The sequence below is a fragment of the Meriones unguiculatus genome, chromosome 10, assembly GCF_030254825.1.
Source record: "Meriones unguiculatus strain TT.TT164.6M chromosome 10, Bangor_MerUng_6.1, whole genome shotgun sequence".
In the NCBI taxonomy this organism is placed as follows: Eukaryota; Metazoa; Chordata; class Mammalia; order Rodentia; family Muridae; genus Meriones; species Meriones unguiculatus.
This window is the reverse complement of record NC_083358.1, coordinates 121,633,855-121,653,326: the sequence shown is the minus strand read 5'-3', so window position 1 is coordinate 121,653,326 and position 19,472 is coordinate 121,633,855. Positions and strand designations below refer to the sequence as shown.

Here is a 19,472-nt window from a genome sequence, read left to right as displayed (position 1 = left end):
GTTAATTAAGACTACATGTCATTGTGACAAAGTGCCCAAGACAAACAGCTTATACTGAAGAAGTGTATATTGGCTCACAGTTTGTTTATTTTAGCTCCTAGCCAGTAGGCTCTGGTGCTTTGGTGCCTGTGTCAAGGCAGTAAATTGTGGTAGAAATGTGTAACCGAGAGAAGCTGCAGCTAGGAGAAAAACTGGGAGAGAAGGAAGCTATGGTCCCAATACTTCCCACCCCTTCAAGAGTTTTACCAGTGATCCAACTCTCTATGTTCCACATTCTTCCCACAGGGCCACAGACTGGGGACCAAGCCTTCAGTATATGAGCCTTTAGAGGACAATGCAGATCCCAGCTAAAGCATGCAGTTAATAGAATTATAAACCATATCCTTTTAGTCTTTGCCTGTTCTCTGGACTATTACCTCCCTGGAATATGCTGACTATCCTTTTATCTGTTCATACTTTTAAGTGTGCTGCTGCAAATTTTGAAAATCTCTTTCATTGCCTTAGGGCTTTAACTCTGCACTCAAAACTAATGTGCACAGAGACCCTTGTGTACTCATTTAATGCCTTGTAATATGTTCCAGTGAGCTTCTGCTTCCACAAAAATGATCATGTTCATAGGACCTCTGTTGAGGTTCCACATTTCAGTCATAGGTTTGGACTGGCTTTTGAAGCAGCACACTTTGTGGCCAGCCTGAGAACTGCAGGAGCATGAGATCTAGACTGTCACTTTGGTTCATGATGTACTATGGAAAAGTCTAGCTAAGTTGGCTGCAGAACTGACTCAACAAAATGAAACAACAGCCTTGTAAATATCTGTCTTGTGACAGAAGAATTGACAAGGATCTGTGCCTAGCTTTCCTCAGTGATGTTTCCAACTAGATAGTCATGCAGATGCCAATATGAAATTCCTCAGGGTGGTGGAGAACATTTCATGCCTCTGCTTTGGTACCCTTTTGCTCCGCTCTGCTTTTTTTTTTGTGTGTGTTTCCTCTTTCTTCGTCAGCCTTTCTCTTGATGAAATGCAGGTCTATGTTCTGTATTATAAGTAATAGCAATTCTCGACAAGAAAAGAGATCAGGATTACTTTGACAGTTAAGGATTTATTGTGTATATGTGCATATTCTGTTGCCTTTATTTAAATAGTTGTATGTGTCCAATATATTTTAAAAAGTGAGAATATCATAAGCAAGTTATTTTTGCCTATGTGTTTTTCACAAAAGAAATTGATAGAACAAACTCTAAATTCAGTGGAGAATTCCTTTATAAAATGTATTTGTTATAATGAAGTAAAAAACCACACAAAACCAAACCCCAAAACTAAAAAACACCCTTCTTTTCAATTTTTTGGTTGTGAGACATCTCTCCAGATCTCTTTTTATTTAAAACAACAACAACAAAAACAGTTATGGGTCATTCTATAGTGCAACTCTTTTGCTTTCTTATTTTTCTGTCTTAAATCTTAGTACACAGGGGCACAGAGACTGAAGTCAAGTGATCTCATTAAAAAGGGAGAGAGATCTGCAGACAGAGGCAAACTTTCCCTTCAGAGCAGACCTCTAGCAGCTGAGACTGAAGGCAGACTTTAGAACACTTTAAATATATGACCAAAGGTGGCATAATCTGGGCTATGCCAGAAGGTTTCAGAATAGACAAACTCTCTCCCTTTCAGGTAATGGACTCAACATTTGTAATGGAGACAAGAATGGTATGCTCTGAATCTCAGCTTCTGCTTCAATCTCCTGTTTTGGGTGGAGCCTTTCAGGTAACCCTCTATAGTAGGCTCTCACCCTGTTCCCTCTCTTCCAATTATTTTGGTGTCTATTCTATTTGCCATTTTGAATGAGATTTAAGTAGTCTACCTAATGTCCTTCTTAGTGTTTAGCTTCTTTAGGTCTATAGTTATAGTATGGCTATCCTATAATATATGGCTAATATCTGCTTATAAGTGAGTGTATACCATGCATGTCCTTCTGTTTCCGGGTTACCTCACTCAGGATGATCTTTTCTAGTTCCATCCATTTTGCAGCAAATTTCAGGATTTTCTTGTTTTTAATTGCTAAGGAGTATACCATTGTGTAAATGTACCACAATTTATGTATCCATTCCTTCATTGAAGGACATCTAGGTTGTTTCCAGATTCTGGCTATTACAAATAAAGCTGCTATGAACATAGTTGAGCAAATGTCCATATTGAATGGTGGGGCATCTTTTAGGTATATGCCTAGGAGTGGTATAGCTAGATCTTGAGGTTGGGTTATTCCCAATTTTCTGAGAAAGCACCAGATTGATTTCCAAAGTGGTTGTACAAGTTTGCACTATCACCAGCAATAGAGGAGGGCTCTACTTTCTCCACATCCTCTCCAGCATGTGTTGTCACTTGAGGTTTTTTATCTTAGCCATTTTGATTGGTGAAAGATGGAACCTCAGAGTAGTTTTGATTTGCATTTCCCTGATGACTAATGATGTTGAGCATTTCATAAGTATTTCTCTCCCATTCTATATTCTTCTTATTGAGAATTCTCTGCTTTGATTGGATTATTTGGTTCTTTGGTGTCTAATTTCTTGAGTTCTTTATATATTCTGTATATTAGACCTCTATCGGACATAGGTTTGGTGAAGATCTGGGAGTCTTATGGAAGAAGAGGGTGGTGGGGATAAAAGGACATGGAAGGTACATGGAGGAGCCCCTCAAGGAGAGCAACAAAGCTAAGATATCTGAGCCCAGAGGGTCCTACAGAGACTAATGCACCAATCAAGGACCATACATGGAGAGGACCTACACCCTCTGCTCAGATGTAGCTGACTGGCAGCTCAGTTTCCATGTGGATTACTGAGTAAGGGGAGCAGGGGATACCTCTGTCATGAACTCAGTTGCTTGCTCTCTGATCATTTGCCCCTGGTGATGCAGCCTTACCAAGCCACAGAGGAAGAGGATCCAGGCAATCCTGAGAAGACTTGATAACTTATGGGCAGATGGTAAAGAAGAACTCCCTCTTTCAGTGGACTAGGGAAAAGAGATAGGGGGAGAAGAGGGAGGAAGAGTGGAACTGGGAAGAATTGAGGAAGGGGACTTCAATCAGGATATATATGAATAAATTGTGAATAAAAACACATTTTTTTAAAAGAAAGAATCGGTAGGCTCACAGGGCAGAGTAGAGCAAGGACATTTGGCTACAGGGTTGTAACTTGGCCTTGCTAAGTGTCTGAAAAGGCACTCTGAGTGACATGAAGTCACTGAGTATCTGTGAAGAAAAAGGAAGAGAGTAGAGTAGAGCAAAGAGTCAAAGATGTTGCATGCTTGCTCAAAGAATACCTCTTGGATATGACCATCAAATGAAATATAATCTACTCCAAAGGGTAGAAAATCTTTTTGGACACATGTCAGCTGTGTTCCTTATAAAGGAACCATAGAATGTACAGTACATCTTCCCTGGTTGCTCAGTTTGGTTATGTTTGTGGCCAGGCAGCCCCACCAGAGGGAAATGCCCCCCAAACAGGCAAAAACTCCATGTTAGAGACAGATGTTCCCCCTTTCCACTACTTGAGGACCTGCATAAAGTCTGAGCTGCCCATTGGCTATATCTGTGTAGGAGACCTAGGTCCAGTTCATGCATAGTCCTTGGTTGGTGCCTCAGCTCCACAAGCCCTTCTGGGCCTTCGATAGTTGACTCTAATGGTCTTCTCTTCTTTTTTTCAGCCCCCTTTTAAAAATTCATTATTAATTACACTTTATTCACTTTGTATCCCCCCTCTGGTTCCTTCCCTCCTCCTGTCCCAATCCTCCCTTCCTCCACCCTCTACATGCGTGTGCCTCCCCAAGTCCACGGATAGGGGAGGTATTACTTTCCTTCCTTCTGATCTACTCAATTAGGTCTCATCAGGAGTGGCTGCCTTGTCTTTTTCTGTGGCCTGGTAAGGATGCTTCCCCCTCAGGGGGAGGTAATTAAAGAGCAGGCCAATCAGTTCATGTCAGAGACAGTACCTGTTCCTATTACAATGGAACCCACTTGGATACTGAACTGTCATGGGCTACATCTGTGCAGGGGTTCTAGGTTATCTCCATGCATGGTCCTTCGTTGGAGTATCAGTCTCAGGAAAGACCCCTGTGCTCAGATTTTTTGGTTCTGTTGCTCTCTTTGTGCAGTTCCTGTCCTCTCCAGATCTTACTGTTTCCCACTTCTTTCATAAGATTCCCTGCACTCTGCCCAAAGGTTGGCCAAAAGTCTCAGCGTCTGCACTGATAGTCTTCAGGGCAGAGCCTTTCAGAGGTCTTCTGTGTCAGGCTCCTGTTTTCTTCTTCTTCTGATGTCCATCCTCTTTGCCTTTCTGGATAGTAATTGAGCATTTTAGCAAGATTCCTCCCTCTTAATTATTTTCTTTAGGTGTATAGATTTTAGTAGGTTTATCCTATATTATATGTCTATATATACTGTGTGTGTCTTTCTGCTTCTGGGATAGCTCACTCAGGATGATCTTTTCCAGATCCCATCCAATGGTCTTCTTGTGGAGGTCCTGTCCCCTCCAGGTCTTTCTATCCCCTCCCCCCTCACTTTTCCACAAGACTCCCTATGCTTTGCCCAATATTTAGCTGTGAGTCTCAGCATCTGTTTTGGTCTGCTGCTGGTGAAGCCTCTCAGAGAACAGATATGCTAAGCTCCTGACTGCAAGCATAGCCATGTGTTGTTAATAGTGTTGGCTGTCTCTAATGGGGTGGGTCTCAGGTTGGGCCAGTCATTGGTTGGACATACCCTCAACTTCTGCTCTGTCTTTATCCCTGCACATCTTGTAGACAGCGTAAAATTTGCTTCAAAGTTTTTGTGGGTGGGTTGGTATTTTTCTCTCTCCACTAGGAGTGATGCCTAATTGAGGGGATATCTTCCTTAGTTTCCATGACCCCTAGCAATGACCAGGAATCTCAGCTAGAGTCACCCACATGTCCTCCCAGAAGTGTGCCATGTCGTAGGTCTGCAGCTGTCACTGAAATGTCCAGGCCAATGCTTTCTGTTCTCTCTGTGGATCCTCTGTATTCCCACACCTGCTCTCCCAAGGTCTGATTTTCATCTTCATTTCTCTCCTTGATCCCTCTCCTACCTTGTTCCATCTCTTCAACCACTTCTGCTGTCTATTCTATTGCCCCTTCTAAGTGAGATTTAAGCATCCTTCCTTGGGTCTTCCTTGTTACTTATCTTCTTTGGGTCTGTGAATAATGCAATTCAAGATTGTATTTTAAATATCTTTGAGAGGGCATGTGTGAAAGCTTGGTAATCCAGTGATATTATTTGGTAGTGACAGAGTCCAGTGGCAGATCCTTCAGTTATTGGAGTTCTGTCCTCACAGGAGATAAGAGTCCTGACCTTGTTTTATTCCAGAAGGATATAATGGAGTCCCCGACCCGTTTTGTCCCATTTTCACCAATTCTTAGCAGTGAATTGAGAGGCCTTGCTTTGTGTTATTCTCCATACCATGATGTACTGCCCTACCACAGGCTTAAGAGCAACTGGCAATGAATTGACAGCCCTAAATATGAGCGCTAAAATAAACACTTCTATTTACAAGGCAATTCTATCAAGTATTTGTTATAACAAGTTAAGTTGATTAACAGAAACACAAAACTTCATAGAGATAGTAGTCAACTGGGGTACCCTGTGTTGTGAATTTAACCCTGAAGGCATTACATTTTTACAGTGACTGAAATGTAGTCACTGGGTTTATTTTCTTGGAGAGGAACAATTGCTGGCATTACCAGTAAGTTTTTTCTAAGGTTTTTGTTGCTTCACAAACAACAAAACTGGGGCTTAAACTGGGGGGGGGGGATGGTTCAATTGGTAAAGTGTCTACTGTGTAAACACAAGGGCCATTACTGATGTTATCAAGCCAGGGTGGCAGTTTGAGTTTGAAATCCCAGCAATGGATAGCTGGGGGCATGTAGATCCCTGGAGCCCTGGACAAGTAGACTAGATGAATGGGTGAACTTTAAGCTCAGTAAAAGAACACATCTCAAAACAGGTGGAATGCAATTGAAGAAGAACCTGACATAGACCACTGGCCTCTCTCCACACATGCATATACACTTGAATGTACAGCTACACACTCACACAAACATGTTCATGCACCATATACACACAATACCACACACATACACACATTAAAGACAAACTTTTAATTTACTTTGTGTTTCTGATATTTGAGAACTTGAATGTGCTTGCTGGCATTCTTGATAACCAGAGCCAGGTTCAGCTATTCTTGGCTAGATTATATTATATGTCAGAGACCTCAGTACTCCTAAGTGGATTTATGCTGTCCTCCGAAGACTGGGATGAGGTATTCACTGTGCAGCAGAAGTGCTTTGAGAAACCTGGGAGCAAGGGTCACATTGGAGTCTCTGACTCATATTCACTAAGGCCCCATTGACCAAAGCTAGTCACAAGGCCATCCCAGTCACAGAGTAGAGGGAAAACCCACCTCCACACAGAGAATTGGAAGTATCATTTAACAAGTTCATCACCTAATGAAGGATCCACACTACAATATCATGGATGTGAGAAGGGGAGAACTTGAAATCACTTCAAAATATCTTTCATACTTGCGTAATTCTACTTAATCCTTTTACAAGTATGTGGTATTTAGCAGTGTGGAGGACTAGACAAGAAATTGGTAATATGCCACAAAAAATTTTATTACTATTGAACTTAAACTCTCAATCTGAGGAAGCCCTGTCTTGCTAGTCAACTGTAAAAAATTCTCATTTGCTTTAAGCAGAAAAACTACCAGTCAGCCAGGTGTAGTGGCACACACCTATAATGACAGCACTCAGAAAGGCAGAGGCAGGCTGATTGCTTCGAGTTCAAGGCCATCCTAGTCTACAAAGTGAGTCCAGGACAGCCAAGGCTATACAGAGAGACCCTGTCTCAAAGGAAAAAAAAAAAAAAGAAAAGAATTACCAGTCATTACTCAGGCTTCTTAAATTTCCTTTTTGAATTTTAAGACATAGTATGCTTATGGAACCCTACATGTCCCAAACTCATGATCCTCCTCCTCTGTGGGCCTTCTGCTTTCTGCTCTGCTTATACAGTGCCTTATCATACTTAGCTTATGCTAATTAATTGTAAAGGTGATTTGAAAACAATTTGTGAGATATGGAGTGTTACTTAACTGACTATTATACAGATATCCAAAAACAAATTGTACTCTGTTCTATCATCCTTTTAATCACAAGGATGATACTCATTAGAGATGTGAATTTTCAACACACACACACACACACACACACACATACACACTCTCTGTCACCCCCACTCTCTTTCTCTCACACATACATATGTTGTCACACATACTCTATCACACACACACACACACACACACACTCAAACACATACTACATACTCTCTGTATCACACACACTCACACATACAATCTAGAACTAGCCAGTTTCTTAAACGCAAAACAATGACATACACCATTGGAGGAAAGACAGAGGAAACTCTCTCCAGCAGATGAGATACTGTCAGAAGAGAGATGCTACACTACATGGAAACAACTGGGATTTTGCTCTAGACTTTACCTCAGAATTTGTTTATTGGTTTCAGGGCTGAACACCTTTTTGCAATGCCTCATGCTTCTTTTCCCTCACAATATTCTTGACTAGTATTGGGTCCCTCTGTATGAATTATTTTTGTTTTATTATCTTGTCTAGGAAAACTGAGGCTCAGTTTAAAACCTTTGACAGGGACATAATTTTTTTTTTTCTTCCTCTCCACAGGATGGGACATTGCAAGCTTAAATTCCCTCATGTAGTACCCTTCCTTACTGTCAGTTTTTATGAATAAAAGATATTTCTCTATATGCAATAAAAGTAGAAAGTTTCCACTGGATGTCAGGAAAGTTTGAGATACTTGTTAAAGTTAATTTAATAAAACTGTTTCTCATTTTCTCTTTTAACCTGGCTATCAACCAAATGATTGAGATCTTCTATAGTATTTTAACAAGCTTCACAACACAAGAACTAAACAGTTTTAACTCTATTCCTAACCCTCTAAGCTAATTTGGCTTCCTCCCAGCATGCATTCCAGAGATTCTTGCACTTTGTAGCTTTTCTTGCTGAGCTCTCTCTCTCATGGTCCCTCCTGGACATCTGCCCATGGCTGAATCCTTTTCTTCGTCCTCTACCTCCTCCCAGGCTGGCAAGAAGTCCAGCCTTAGCCTTCCCCCTGGTCAGCGATTGGATGTAAGGTGCTTTATTTGCACATCAGGGGACAATTTGGGAGCAGTGTTCACAGGAGATTCTCAGAACAAGAATTGCAATCAGATGTGGAGGGTACAGAAATCAGCCTTTGAATTATACAGTAACCTTATCCTGCGGATGCCAGTGTGTTTCTTTCCATGTATCCATGTAAAGCCAAATAAAGAATGAACAACAGCAAAGTGGGAGTTTTCCTTACCTCAAATCAGAAATGTTCTAGTCCTAATTTTTTAATTTTTATTTAAGTTTATTTTCTTTACATCACAGAAGTGCCCCCTTTCTCTTCTCTCAGTGCCTCCTCCCACTCCTTCCCTCTTCCCTTCTCCCTTTCACCCCAGAAAAGGGGAGCCTTCTCCCCTTGTAATAACCCTCCCCATCACATCAAATCACATCAGGACTGAGCATATCCTCATCCACTGAGGCCAAGCAAGGCATCCTTACCAGGGGGAAGTGATCCAAAAACAGGCAATAGAGCCCCCCTTCCACTCCAGGCAACCCACATGAAAACCAAGTCACCCATCAGCCTCATATGTGCAGGGGGCCTAAGTCCAGACCATGAATGATCCTTAGTTGGTGTCTCAGTCTCTGTAAGCCCCTGGGTTAGTTGTCTCTGTTGGTGTTCTTATGGGGTTCCTGTCCCCTTCAGGTCCTTCCATCTTTTCTCCCAACACTACCACAGGACCCTTGGAGCTCTGCCTTACACTTGGCTGCAAATCCCAGCATCTGTCTCAATCAGCTGCTGGGTTGAGCCTTCCAGACAGTCAAATTAGGCTCCTATCTGCAAGCATAAAACAGGGTCATTAATAGTTCAGGAGTTGGCTCTCTACTGTGGGGTGGGTCTCAGATTGGGTCAATCATTGGTTGGATATTTCCTCAATCTCTGTTTCTTCTTTACCCCTGCACTTCTTGTAGGCAGGGTAATTTTGGGGTCAAAGGTTTTATGGGTGGCTTGTTGTTCCCCTCCCTTCACTAGTCCTGCTTAGCTAGGAAGTGGGCACTTCAGTCTCCATTTCCTACAGATCCTCCACAGGTCTCCAGGCGCTGTGACAGTGTTGCACTAAGGGCAGAGCTTCTTGGCACCCAGAGTTCGCAGCCAGTACTCCCTCTTAGGAGTCTCAGCTAGAGTCACACCTATTTCCTCCACACCTATCTTGTTGAAGGCCTCCAGCTTGTCAAAGAGATGACCCCTCTCAGTTTGGCATCTTGTTCCTAGTCCTCTCACCTCCCACACCTGTTCTCCCCATATCTCATTCTCACCCTTGTTTCCCTTCCCATTCCATCTTCTGCACAATTCCCTCTCTTTATCCACTTCTGTTGTCTATTCTGTTTCCCCTTCTTCATGACATTCTGGCACCCTCCTTTGGCCCCTCCTTGTTATTTAGCTTCTTTGTGTCTGTGGCTTGTAGTATGGTTATCCTGTATTATAGGTCTAATATCTGCTTATAAGTGATTACATACCATGTGTGTCTTTCTGGGTCTGTGTTACCTCACTCAGGATGATCTTTTCTAGTTTCATCCATTCACTTGCAAATTTCATGATTTTCTTATTTTTAATACCTGAATAGTATTCCATTGTGTAAATGTACCACAATTTCTTTATTCATTCTTTGACATCTAGGTTGTTTCTAGATTCTGGCTGTTACAAATAAAGCTGCTATGAACATAGCTGAGCAAATGTTCTTGTTGTATTGTGGAGCATCTTTTGGGTATATGCCCAGAAATGGTGCCTAAGATTAAAAACTCAAGTGACAACATATGCTGGTGAGGATGTGAAGAAAGGGGAACACTCCTCCATTGTTAGGGAAAGCATAAACTTATACAACCTGTCTGGAAATCAATCTGGTGCATTCTCAGAAAATTGGGACTAGTTCCAACCCCAAATTTTAAGTATCCAAAACAGTCTCAAATTCTAGGTGTCTTACTGCTTTGGTTAAGTTCTTATGGTTTTTCTTTAGCAAACGTTGGGTTTCAGTTGTAAGGTTCTTTTTTTGTTTGTTTTGTTTATACTGGTTTAATTCATGTCAAATTCATGTAGTTTACAAAAGGAAAGGACAAGTACCTTTGTATAGAATATACAGACACAGCATCACATCACAGGACCCACGGGAGGAGCAGGGAGGCAGCATTGCCCATGGGAGCAGCACTGCCACTCCCAGGAGTTCTCAACAGCAGGCCTGGCAGCCAGGCACCCTCAGCCAGCCCAACTGTAGCCTGCCTGCCTGCTCCTGCTTGGTCAGTCCCATCTTCCACCCTACCCCAGCTCCTCATAATGAGCCCCATCAGCTAAGACTAAGGAGAGGAACATATCCCTTCGGGCAGAAGGCTCATGTCTGGGAGAAGAAATATACACCACTGAACACTGAGCACATGGGAAAGGGAAGGGATGCCAAGGGAAGAGGGAAAGGCAGGCACCTTAAGAAGAGAAAAGAGGGAACAAGTCAGGAGCCTGCCATAGAGGGCCTTTGAAAGGCTCTACCTTGCAGGGTATCAAAGCAGATGCTGAGACTTATGGCCAGCCTTTGGGCAGAGTACAGGAAATCTCATGAAAGAAGTGGGAAATAGTAAGACCTGGAGAGGACAGGAGCTCCACAAGGAGAGTAACAAAACCAAAACATCTGGGCAAAGGGGGCTTTTCTAAGACTGATACTCCAACCAAGGACCATGCATGGAGATAACCTAGAACCCCTGCACAGATGTAGCCCATGGCAGTTCAGTGTTCAAGTGGGTCCCATAGTAATGGGAACAGGGGCTGTCTCTGACATGAACTGATTGGCCTGCTCTTTGATCACCTCCTCCTGAGGGGGGAGGAAACCTTACCAGGCCACAGAGGAAGACAATGCAGCCACTCCTGATGAGACCTAATAGACTAGGATCAGAAGGAAGGAAAGGAATACCTCCCCTATCCGTGGACTTGGGGAGGGGCATGCATACAGCAGGGGAGTGAGGGAGGGGTTGGGAGGGGAGGAGGAAGGAAGCTACAAGGGGGATACAAAGTGAATAAAGTGTAATTAATAATTTTTTTTAAAAAAGAGGTGGTTGGGCAGAGCCCCCATCCAGCCCTGAAGGGGACACTGCTTCCAGGAATCATTAAAACAAAAAAAGAAGAAAATCATACAACGGAAGGGGAGGTGGTAGAGGGTAAAGTGTCCCATTTATACACAACATTGTAAACATACACAGTCTATATTACATGTGGTTCAGTCTGGTGTTTGCATGTCTGTCTGTGTAGGGACTAGATCTCAGTAACCTTGCCCTGCTACTCCCTAACCCACCTCCCTGCCCCTCCCTGGAAACAGCCAAAAGAGGCAGGGTCCCCAAGTTCAGAAGGGACAAGCAGGCAGGGTTGTTCCACTCTGGCTCTCAAGTCCTCTATGTGTGTTTGGGTGTGGATGTGCATGTATGTACATGGGGAACCTGTGTGCAAGTATGTACAAAAGGAGGGGAGTCACTGTCACAGAGGCCAGGGCAGGTGGGGTTGCTCGAGGCAAGGCCTGCCTGGGTGGCTAGCTCATAAGTAGATCCTCCACAGGTCTCCAGGCGCTGTGATAGTGTTGCACTGAGGGCAGAGCTTCTTGGCACCCAGAGTCCGCAGCCAGTACTCTTCACAGTGCACATGCCAACACTGGATCGAGGTCAGGGGCATCGAGTAGGAGTCCATGCAGATGAGGCATTTGTATCGGTCCCTCCCCTGCAACCCCCCAAGACTGCTGCCGTTCAAACTCCCTGACCAGAGCCTTCAGGGCCTCAAATGTAGTTATAGCTGAATTTTCAGTGATTTTATCAATGTCGCTGTTCTTGCAGGTCTTCTGCATGGCCTCCTGCTTGCTGCTTCCACCATTGCTAGTGGATGACATCTCATCACTGGCCCATTTGGAGAACTCAAGTGTGATGCGGGTGCTGGGGCGGGGGAAAAGGCGCCATTTAGGACTGTGCCCCGGAGTGCCTCTCTCTCGTTGGCTTCACCAGGCTCTTCTCCTGTGCAAGGGATGACATCGGCCTCTGTGTATTGTGGTTTCCCATACTTCAGAGTGTCATCCCCATCCACATCCAGGTCAGCATCATTTTCTGGGTTCTCTTTGCCATTGCACATGACGAAGCTGGAGCCTCGGAGGAAGCCACCTTCCAGTAGTGTGGTGGCAGATAGCTTCTGCCCATACCGTTCATTGTCCTCGAAGCGGTTGCTGTTCTCATGCTCGATGTCCACGGTATCATCCTCAGCCATGCAGGAGCCTTCCCTCCTAGAAAGGCAATGCTCCACATGCCTACTCATCTCCTGCTCTGACCCTGCCACGGGGTGGTTGCACAGCGGACATACCTGCCCTTCATCTTGCTTCCTCCCTTTTACTTTCCCAATCTGAGCATTCAGTTGGGTTTGCCGGTTGGCTCGCACTCGCAGGAAGGTCTACTTCCTCCCTCCCTCCTGGTCCTCAGGCCACTCTGGGCCAGGGGTGCTCTAACGGGACCCTGTGGCCGCCACGCGGTGCCGCCCCAGCCCCAGCCTTCGACGCTGTGGGCCCCGCGGCAAGGGCTGCGATGGGGGTGGATTGTCCCCGGCTGCCCGGCAGTGGTGGCCCCTCAGCTCCCAGCAGCAGGCATCAGTTGTGTTTTTTTTTTTTTCATAACTTCCTTGTTTGGGTATTGAAACAAAGCTTTAAATTCATACAGTAAAACTTCAGTAATCCTCTGGTATCTATAATGAGTAAAATATTTCAAGGGACATCCCACACTCTCATTTTTGTTCTTACAAGAACAACAGTGTGCATTGCTCATAGTTTGTAAGGTTCTTAAGTCAAATATAGTCAATGATTATAGCCAGAAGGTCATGATGTCATATGATATTTTGTGAACCACTCATGATCAGCTGTGGGACTGTGCTAAGTGTACTTGCCGAAAGCAGGTTTCCAGAAATTAGTTACCAAATCTCAATCTGTAAATGTTAAGTTTGCACTATAACCAATTTCTGCCTTGAGGGGAAGGAAGTACCTGAGGCTGTATAACCTCCATCCTGATGTCACAGCTCATAACTATTCATGAGCCCCACTGGAGAAAGACAGAGGGACCAAGGAAGGAAAACCACTGATGTTCTAGAAAGGGAGCATCAAACCACCTAAGTTGTGGCACATGTCTCTGGAGGAGGCCATTTTCTTGTGAGCATCACACGTCTTGAGCTACCTTTGCCCTTTCAGACCTTCCCACATACATAATCTGCTGTTCAGTTTTCCAGCATCTTTGTAAAGCTTTGAATTTTCAGCTAAACTATTAGTCAAACAGTCTGTGGGCTTGTGTTTTCACAGGAAATGACCGCCTCCAGTGCTCAAAGTTCTGCCTACACAGGCAGCTTCACCTTCTTCTCAGTTCCTGTGGAACTGATCCGGAGGCCACAGGGCTGCAATAGTCCTGGTTTGGTAATGCCAGGATACCACATGAAACTACTGATGAACAAAAATTGAGCTTTTAAATTCAGTCAGGCATAAGAAGTCCATATGTGTCATGGGTGTAGACTCCATCTTAGTGGAAATAATCATGGAATGTAGGAATAGACCATATATAACTTACTCGTTCCTCCTGGACATACTGGAACACAGTTCCACGTTCATCACATTTTTATTTTCTGGTGAAGTTTTAGACTCAGTCTGTGTGTCTTGATTGGTCAGAGAATGACCGAGTTTGTGATTATCAGTTAAGATTATATTGTGACTTGTGTCAAGGGGTTTGAGTAAAATCTGCTCACAAATTAATCTTTATTGCTTAATAGGAGAATTATTTTCCATGGAACATGACAGATAATATAAACCCTAAAAATCTGTGTTATGCTTTACTCTGAGGAGTTATCCAAGGGCTCTGAATGGAAGCCTTACCTGCCACTAATGTTTCAAGTATTGCTGAATATGTTTACCATATAACTCACTGGGCGCTGGGGATGGTTGGATAGTGTGCATAAAGAAGGTACATGTGGCTTCTTAACTTTAACTAGTTGCAATATTATATATTACATATAGATATTATAAATATTATAAATATATAGATATTATAAATATATATAGATATTATAAATATATATAGATATTATATAATTATCTTATGTTAAGAGAAGCCATATGAAGCAATTGATTCTCCACTGTGGAAGAGATTTCTCTGAAGTGGCATACTCCTGAGTTCTTTTGTAATTTATTGCCTACCCTCTGGCATTCAAGCACTTTAGAAATGCCTATAGATTTAGTTGTTATCTCCTGCTTATCAGATCCAATCAGTGAAAATTTCATTAATGTAATGGATCAGATGATTCCCTTGGAATGTTCAGTAAGCAGGGTCCCTGAAGAATGGATGACGACATAGTGCTGAGTGTTGATACAACCCAGAGGTAGGCTAGACAGTATTGCTCGTCATGAAGGCTGAAAACAAATGCCTTTTGATGGCCTGTATTAACACGTGTAGAAAAACAAACAGCTTTGCCAGATCAATAGTTGCACAGCAGGTTCCAGAGAACAAGCTGGTTCGGTCTTGCAATGAAACTTCATGGAAGCAGGAGCAGCAATTACTTAATAATGTTTAGGATAACCCAGTCATTGACTAAGATCCATCTGTCTTCTGTGCAGGTTGAGCAAGTGGAGTCTTTTCTTAGTGGGTTTACATTAATCAATGCAGCCTCATCCATCTTCATAAGCCTTTACCTTTGAGCCTGCATTCTCATGACACATTACTCCATGCACATTCCACAGGCTTTTGCCAATAGAAATTGACAAAGTCAAACATTTTTTAAATATGTATTGACTTCTGTAAGTCATGCTTTAAATTTTATTTTGGGGGGGCTTGCTGAAATGTAGCTTCAGAAGCCAGAAGTGATGAGAGTAAGTTTTGAGTAGGATAAGCATTTTTAGGGAAGAGGAAAGGACATTGTTCCTTCAGACAAGAAGAGACTATTATCGTCTAGGAAGGAAAGGCTACTTCTGTACTCAAAGGAGGCTCAATAAAATTTCAGGTGTCAAGGCTCAAAATTTGCAAATTTCATTGCAGTTATCTCATCTATTACCATAAGGATATTCACTGTCCTTTCCATACCCAGTTGTAATGGTTAATCTTCATTATCAACTTCATTAGATTGAAACACTCCCAGAGATTTCTAAGGCTCATCACTGTATGTGTCTGTGAGGTATTTTCAGAGAATATTAACTGAATGTGAGTTATGGTCTTGGATGGAATAAGAGAAGAAAACAGAAAGAGAGAGTCCATTAACACAAATGTCTGTCTGTCTCTCTACCTCTCTCTGCTTTCTGATCAATGTAAGATGCTTTACTCTGTCCTTCTCTCCTTGGCATTATTGATTGAAGTCTCTGAAACCAGAAGCCAAAATAAATGCATTTTTTCCTGATGATGTTTGATCACTCTTTTTTGTCACAGCAATGAAAATCCAACTAGCACACCAGTCAATGTACAAGCTTGAACAAGAGACCAGCTATGATAACAAAAGTTTGACATTCGTTGTAATTTAGTGACACACAGACAATACTTTTGTTTACCTGAAGTCACTCTCATTTTTCCTAGATACCATGCAGTTCTTAATTACTTATTAAAGTCTTTATTGGTTGCTAGCTTTGATCAGGCAATCAATCAGGCATCTCTAGAAATCATAATTCCAATGTGGGTTTCATTGAGCTAAAGGAAGATAGTGATGGTCATCCTGTATTTCATTTCAGCTATCCTGTCTTGTCAACAAGTTTGTGAGATCCCCTTGTCTTTGTCCTGCAGTGCTGAAGTTACAAACATGTATGGTTGTGTCCAGCTTTTATATAAGTCCTAGGGATTCAAATTCCTTTCCTTTTGCTTAAACAATAAGCACTCTTCCCCCCTGAGTGATATCCTTAGCATTGTATTATTGTGTTAAGATAGCAAAATTTAGGGTAATACATGGATTAAATGACTTGGCTCTAAGTAACAATATATTTTAAACATTTTACAACTTCTTATACTGTCTTACATCCCACATGAATAACAACTAGTTAACAAAATAAGACTAAATACGTTTGAGCTAGCGTGTTGGTTCACACGTGTATTTATAGCGTGGGTGGAGGCAGTAAGAAAGGGACCACAAGCTTAAGACCAGCCTGGGATACATCATTCTAGAATATTCAGTGATTCTATACTTTAGTATAAACTGTCAAATCAGAAGAAGAAAAAGTTCCTCTGTTTAAAGTATTCTTTGCATTATTTTCTCATTTTGCTGAATTAATTGGCCATTGTGTTAATTGGCCATTGTGGTGAAAGTGAATAAGATCAATAGCAACAAAATAAAATGAAACTAAAGTTTAAAAAAAAAAAACTCAAAGAGACCCTGTTTCCTACATTTTCTAATTTCTGGATATTTCTGACTATTCACCAGCATTTTCTCAGGACCTTCATTCTCTAACTATTTAATCCTGCCTGCCATGCTTCTTGGTGCTGGGAAAAAATTATCTACTCAGCCAGACCTGTATCTCAACCCCTTTAGGTAAACTAGTCTACTCCTCACAAAACCCTCACTTTTTTAACCTGTATTTTTTGTTGTTGTTTTCTCTTTCTCTAGCTCATATTAGTCTCCCTTTACTCTGAGAAACTAATGAAATCATTTTGATGTCTACAAAAAGAGCATCTGACCTTCAAGGGTAGGTATATCCATAGAAGGAAGGGATGGAAAACCCATCAAATGGGTCCAGGAAACAAGCAGGTGTCACTATCCTAATAGTTGAAAAAATAGACTTTAAACCAAATTTAATCAGAAAAGTTAAGAAGGATTCTTTATTTTAGTGAAGTAAACAAATAGCAAGGAAGACATTATATCACACACACATACACACATATATATGTGTATACACATACACACACATACTCACACATATATGAGCCAGCACCTAGGTCTAGACTGGATAACTTCATTCCATAAGCAATATGTTAATGAGCTTTAAGATACAGATTAATTTGAAATTGGTAATAAAATTATTTCAGGACTCCATTTTCACTGATAGACGGGTCATCTGAACCAAAACTAATTAACTACAAGAGTTCAATGACATCATACACCAAACAAACCTAATGGATATCTACAAAGTATTCTATGCAAACACTAATGAAGATGTTTCTCTGGAGTAGATACAGTATTAGGACACAGAACAAATAACAACAGATACAGAAAATTGAAGATGGAGCTGAGATTGAGGAAAGGGCCAACCAATGACTAGCCTAACTTTAGATTTGTCCCATGGGAGAGAGCCCACCCTTGACCTATTAATGAAACTCTGCTATGCTTGCAGACAGGAGCCCAGCATAACTGTCTTCTCAGAGGCTTCTCCAGCAGCTGATGGAAAATGATGCAGAGACCCACAGCCAAACAACAGGCGGAACTTGGGAAGTCTTGTAGAAGAGTCAGGGGAAGGATTGAGGGAGCTGGAGGGATCAGGGACACCACAAGAAGACCTGCCAACCAAAGTGCATGCATGGGCTGGACCTAGGCTCCCCTCACATGTAGCAGATATGTAGCTTGGTCATCATGTGGCTCCCCTAACAATGGAGTGGGGCCCTATTACCTGTTACTCTATTACCTGCCTCTGGATCCTTTTTACTCTATTACCTGCCTCTGGATCCTTTTCAAATAGCTGGGCTGCCTTGTTTGACCTCGTTAGGAGAGGATGCACCTAGTCCTGTTGGAACTTGAAGTACCAGGGTGTGTTGGTACCAGCAGGAGGGCGTCTGCTTCTCTGAGGATATGGGGGATTTTGGAGGGGTGTTTTAGGGTAGAACTGGGAGGAGAAGAGGGAGGGGTGGGGCTGCAATCAGGCTTAAAGTAAATAATAAAGAAAATAATAACTCCTTGTATTCTATCGAACCACAATGCAACAAACCTCAAAGTTAACAGCAACAAATTACAGAAACCCAGGAGGTTAGACAATACACTGCTGAATGATAAACAGCTCTGAGCAATTTCAGCTTGTAACTATAGGGTGCCTTATGCTGGAATGTGTTATTTTTTAAAGAGTTGTCCTAAAGTTTGATTAGCCCAAGAGGTTCTATGGACTTGAGAAAAAGCATCAGAAACTTCCAGAAACATTATTCCAGCTTTCTGGTTCTAGATCAGAGAACCAGAATTTGTAGAACTAGCTGCAAATTCTTTCTAGAAGAATGAAATAGAAATAAAGAAGAGAACAAAACAAACAAACAAACAAACAAAAAACAGTAGAGCAACAAAGAGCACTATTAAGATGGGGAGGGGAAAACAAACAAGGAACTGCCTACCTGTACTGTATGGTGTTGGCAAGAAAGCCTTCAGAGTTCTGCAGGAGGCAGCTTTCTTCATCAGGGTTTCTGTGGACATTCCATTGGTCTACCATAGAACTTATGCCTAGGTGTTCTACATCATCTTGCCTGCATTGAAAATGGGAACAAAAGGATAATTTCAACACTTATATAAGGCTTAGAAAATGAATTCATTGTGAAATTAATCTATGCTCAGCCCTCATATATTTAAAGTAACTTGAAAAGACATGTTAAGTAGAGCAACCATCAAAGTACAATCAGAAAAATACAGGAAAGCAGCCACGTGGATGGTGGGACTTCCGTCTTAAGAAAACAATGCACCAGTATTCTAGAGCAGTATTTCCTAAACAACTTCATAACAAATGGAAATAGCAGTGAAGAATGTTGAGAAAATTAAACGATGTGTTCTCTAAAAGTAAGTTTCACTGGAAAACAAGTTCAGATGTTAAAACTTTATTAGGGCTTATGCCTAGGATTATATTTTATATTCATGTACATTAATTTGTATTTATTAATTATTAAAACTTAATGAGATTCTTTTGGAATAATATTGAAAGTTCTCATTGTGAAGTTGGCCCATCCAGGCTTGCTTTTTTATTTTTTAATTATTAAACAAGAGATGAATTAACCCTTCAAGTTATTGCTTTCCACCTATTGCTTTATAATTATTAATGTTTATTTCTTTCTGCCTGTTGCTAGAAACATTTTATCTCCTGGACAACCAGATTTAGATAATATTTTATCATAGTTACAAGTGTGCATTAAGGATTAAGTATACTTGACAAATGGGAAGAATTATCATTTATGTATATTAAGCAATTTATGTTTCCAATCACTCATATAGGTAGTAGCCTCTAGTCTAGCATACATTCTTCTTATAAGGAATTTCATTTACTCTTTATGATAGCCTTTTAAACTAATTAATTAACTTTCTGTTGTTCTGAGATAA

The 19,472-nt window shown here is 41.8% G+C and overlaps 1 pseudogene; it reads right to left on the bottom strand.

Annotated features, from left to right (window-relative positions):
* Positions 1-11,693: 11,693 nt before the first annotated feature.
* LOC110562737 (E3 ubiquitin-protein ligase RNF220-like) overlaps positions 11,694-19,472 on the bottom strand; it is a 99,828-nt pseudogene continuing 92,049 nt past the window's right edge.